Here is a 4,959-nt window from a genome sequence, read left to right as displayed (position 1 = left end):
GTACAAACCTGAGAAATCCGTCCGTTTTCGTAATTTCTTATCAAATCGACTTAAAGCCAGGACGTCACATTGGACGCTCTTCTCTCTGAAAAGGTTACATTACTCGTCTACAGAGCTATGTCGCGTGCTACGGTATGCGGAGACACTAACAGCACCATAGTAGAACACAGATGAAATTTCTAAGTTGATGTAATAGCCAGTAAGAAGTAGCACAATAACGTTTTAGATATCGATTATTGACTTTTTAGCCGGGTTTGGGGAATTGGACATGAGCTAGGACCTTTAGATTTTGCATCTAAGGAGGACTACAAGCTGCGTTGCACGGGAGAATGTGAAAAGTGTTCATATATAGTAAAAACCTGAGTAATCCGTCCGTTTTCGTCATTTCTTACCAAATCGACTTAAAGCAAGATCGTCACATTGGTCGCTCTTCTCTCTGTAACTGTTACATTTATCATCCGCAAAGCTATGTCGCGTGCTGCGGTATGCAGAGACACTAACAGTACCATAGTAGAACCCTGATGAAACTTCTAAGTTGATGTAATAGCCAGTAAGAAGTAGTACAATAACGTTTTAATTATCGATTATTGACTTTTTAGCTGGCTTTGGGGTCTTGGACATGAGCTAGGACCTTAAGACTTTGCATCAAAGGAGGACTAGCAGCTGCGTTGCACGGGAGAATGTGAAAAGTGTTCATATGTTGTAAAAACCTGAGAAATCCGTCCATCTTCGTCATTTCTTATCAAATCGACTTAAAGCCAGGACGTCACATTGGTCGCTCTTCTCTCTGAAACGGTTACATTTATCGTCTGCAAAGCTATATCGCGTGCTGCGGTATGCAGAGACACTAACAGTACCATAGTAGAACACTGATGAAACTTCTAAGTTGATGTAATAGGCAGTAAGAAGTAGTGCAATAACGTTTCAGATATCGATTATTGACTTTTTAGCTGGCTTTGGGGTCTTGGAAATTAGCTAGGACCTTAAGACTTTGCATCAAAGGAGGACTAGCAGCTGCGTAGCACGGGAGAATGTGAAAAGTGTTCATATGTAGTAAAAACCTGAGAAATCCGTCCGTTTCCGTCATTTCATATCAAATCAAATGAAAGCCAGAACGTTACATTGGCCGCAATTCTCTCTGAAACGGTACCATTTATCGCCTGCAAAGCTATGTCGAAGCCGCGGTATGCCGAGACACTAACAGCACCATAGTAAAACAGAAGAAGCGTCTAAGTTGATGTAATTGCCAGTAAGAAGTAGTACAATAACGTTTTAGATATCGATTATTGACTTTTTAGCTGGCTTTGGGGCCTTGAACATGAGCTACGGCTTTAAGATTTTGCATCAAAGGAGGACTAGCAGCTGCGTTGCACGGGAGAATGTGAAAAGTGTTCATATGTAGTAAAAACCTGAGAAATCGGTTCGTTTTCGTCATTTCTTATCAAATCGACTTAAAGCCAGATCGTCACATTGGTCGCTCTTCTCTCTGAAACTGTTACATTTATCATGTGCAAAGCTATGTCGCGTGCTGCGGTTTGCGGATACTCTAACAGCACCATCGTAGAACACAGATGAATCTTCTAAGTAGATGTAATAGCCAGTAAGAAGTAGTACAATAACGTTTTAATTATCGATTATTGACTTTTTAGCTGGCTTTGGGGTCTTGGACATGAGCTAGGACCTTAAGACTTTGCATCAAAGGAGGACTAGCAGCTGCGTTGCACGGGAGAATGTGAAAAGTGTTCATATGTTGTAAAAACCTGAGAAATCCGTCCATTTTCGTCATTTCTTATCAAATCGACTTAAAGCCAGGACGTCACATTGGTCGCTCTTCTCTCTGAAACGGTTACATTTATCGTCTGCAAAGCTATATCGCGTGCTGCGGTATGCAGAGACACTAACAGTACCATAGTAGAACACTGATGAAACTTCTAAGTTGATGTAATAGGCAGTAAGAAGTAGTGCAATAACGTTTCAGATATCGATTATTGACTTTTTAGCTGGCTTTGGGGTCTTGGAAATTAGCTAGGACCTTAAGACTTTGCATCAAAGGAGGACTAGCAGCTGCGTTGCACGGGAGAATGTGAAAAGTGTTCATATGTAGTAAAAACCTGAGAAATCCGTCCGTTTTCGTAATTTCTTATCAAATCAAATTAAAGCCAGAACGTTACATTGGCCGCAATTCTCTCTGAAACGGTGCCATTTATCGCCTGCAAAGCTATGTCGAAGCAGCGGTATGCCGAGACACTAACAGCACCATAGTAAAACAGAAGAAGCTTCTAAGTTGATGTAATTGCCAGTAAGAAGTAGTACAATAACGTTTTAGATATCGATTATTGACTTTTTAGCTGGCTTTGCGGCCTTGGACATGTGGTAGGGCCTTAAGATTTTGCATCAAAGGAGGACTAGCAGCTGCGTTGCACGGGAGAATGTGAAAAGAGTTCACATGTAGTACAAACCTGAGAAATCCGTCCGTTTTCCTCATTTATTTTCAAATCGACTTGAAGCCAGAACGTTACATTGGCCGCTCTTATCTCTGAAACGGTACCATTTATCGCCTGCAAAGCTATGTCTCGTGCTGCGGTATGCCGAGACACTAACAGCACCATAGTAACGCAGAAGAAGCTTCTAAGTTGATGTAATAGCCAGTAAGAAGTAGTACAATAACGTTTTAGATATCGATTATTGATTTTATAGCTGGCATTGGGGCCTTGGACATGAGCTAGGACCTTAAAATTTTGAATCAAAGGAGGACTAGATGCTCCGTTGCACGGGAGAATGTGAAAAGTATTCATATGCAGTACAAACCTGAGAAATCCGTCCGTTTTTGTAATTTCTTATCAAATCGACTTAAAGCCAGGACGTCACATTGGACGCTCTTCTCTCTGAAAAGGTTACATTACTCGTCTACAGAGCTATGTCGCGTGCTACGGTATGCGGAGACACTAACAGCACCATAGTAGAACACAGATGAAATTTCTAAGTTGATGTAATAGCCAGTAAGAAGTAGCACAATAACGTTTTAGATATCGATTATTGACTTTTTAGCCGGGTTTGGGGAATTGGACATGAGCTAGGACCTTTAGATTTTGCATCTAAGGAGGACTACAAGCTGCGTTGCACGGGAGAATGTGAAAAGTGTTCATATATAGTAAAAACCTGAGTAATCCGTCCGTTTTCGTCATTTCTTACCAAATCGACTTAAAGCAAGATCGTCACATTGGTCGCTCTTCTCTCTGTAACTGTTACATTTATCATCCGCAAAGCTATGTCGCGTGCTGCGGTATGCAGAGACACTAACAGTACCATAGTAGAACCCTGATGAAACTTCTAAGTTGATGTAATAGCCAGTAAGAAGTAGTACAATAACGTTTTAATTATCGATTATTGACTTTTTAGCTGGCTTTGGGGTCTTGGACATGAGCTAGGACCTTAAGACTTTGCATCAAAGGAGGACTAGCAGCTGCGTTGCACGGGAGAATGTGAAAAGTGTTCATATGTTGTAAAAACCTGAGAAATCCGTCCATCTTCGTCATTTCTTATCAAATCGACTTAAAGCCAGGACGTCACATTGGTCGCTCTTCTCTCTGAAACGGTTACATTTATCGTCTGCAAAGCTATATCGCGTGCTGCGGTATGCAGAGACACTAACAGTACCATAGTAGAACACTGATGAAACTTCTAAGTTGATGTAATAGGCAGTAAGAAGTAGTGCAATAACGTTTCAGATATCGATTATTGACTTTTTAGCTGGCTTTGGGGTCTTGGAAATTAGCTAGGACCTTAAGACTTTGCATCAAAGGAGGACTAGCAGCTGCGTAGCACGGGAGAATGTGAAAAGTGTTCATATGTAGTAAAAACCTGAGAAATCCGTCCGTTTCCGTCATTTCATATCAAATCAAATGAAAGCCAGAACGTTACATTGGCCGCAATTCTCTCTGAAACGGTACCATTTATCGCCTGCAAAGCTATGTCGAAGCCGCGGTATGCCGAGACACTAACAGCACCATAGTAAAACAGAAGAAGCGTCTAAGTTGATGTAATTGCCAGTAAGAAGTAGTACAATAACGTTTTAGATATCGATTATTGACTTTTTAGCTGGCTTTGGGGCCTTGAACATGAGCTACGGCTTTAAGATTTTGCATCAAAGGAGGACTAGCAGCTGCGTTGCACGGGAGAATGTGAAAAGTGTTCATATGTAGTAAAAACCTGAGAAATCGGTTCGTTTTCGTCATTTCTTATCAAATCGACTTAAAGCCAGATCGTCACATTGGTCGCTCTTCTCTCTGAAACTGTTACATTTATCATGTGCAAAGCTATGTCGCGTGCTGCGGTTTGCGGATACTCTAACAGCACCATCGTAGAACACAGATGAATCTTCTAAGTAGATGTAATAGCCAGTAAGAAGTAGTACAATAACGTTTTAATTATCGATTATTGACTTTTTAGCTGGCTTTGGGGTCTTGGACATGAGCTAGGACCTTAAGACTTTGCATCAAAGGAGGACTAGCAGCTGCGTTGCACGGGAGAATGTGAAAAGTGTTCATATGTTGTAAAAACCTGAGAAATCCGTCCATTTTCGTCATTTCTTATCAAATCGACTTAAAGCCAGGACGTCACATTGGTCGCTCTTCTCTCTGAAACGGTTACATTTATCGTCTGCAAAGCTATATCGCGTGCTGCGGTATGCAGAGACACTAACAGTACCATAGTAGAACACTGATGAAACTTCTAAGTTGATGTAATAGGCAGTAAGAAGTAGTGCAATAACGTTTCAGATATCGATTATTGACTTTTTAGCTGGCTTTGGGGTCTTGGAAATTAGCTAGGACCTTAAGACTTTGCATCAAAGGAGGACTAGCAGCTGCGTTGCACGGGAGAATGTGAAAAGTGTTCATATGTAGTAAAAACCTGAGAAATCCGTCCGTTTTCGTAATTTCTTATCAAATCAAATTAAAG

This window comes from Schistocerca gregaria, unplaced genomic scaffold (genome assembly GCF_023897955.1).
Source record: "Schistocerca gregaria isolate iqSchGreg1 unplaced genomic scaffold, iqSchGreg1.2 ptg000484l, whole genome shotgun sequence".
NCBI lineage: Eukaryota > Metazoa > Arthropoda > Insecta > Orthoptera > Acrididae > Schistocerca > Schistocerca gregaria.
The sequence above is the reverse complement of the archived record's forward strand: the minus strand, read 5'-3'. Positions refer to the sequence as shown.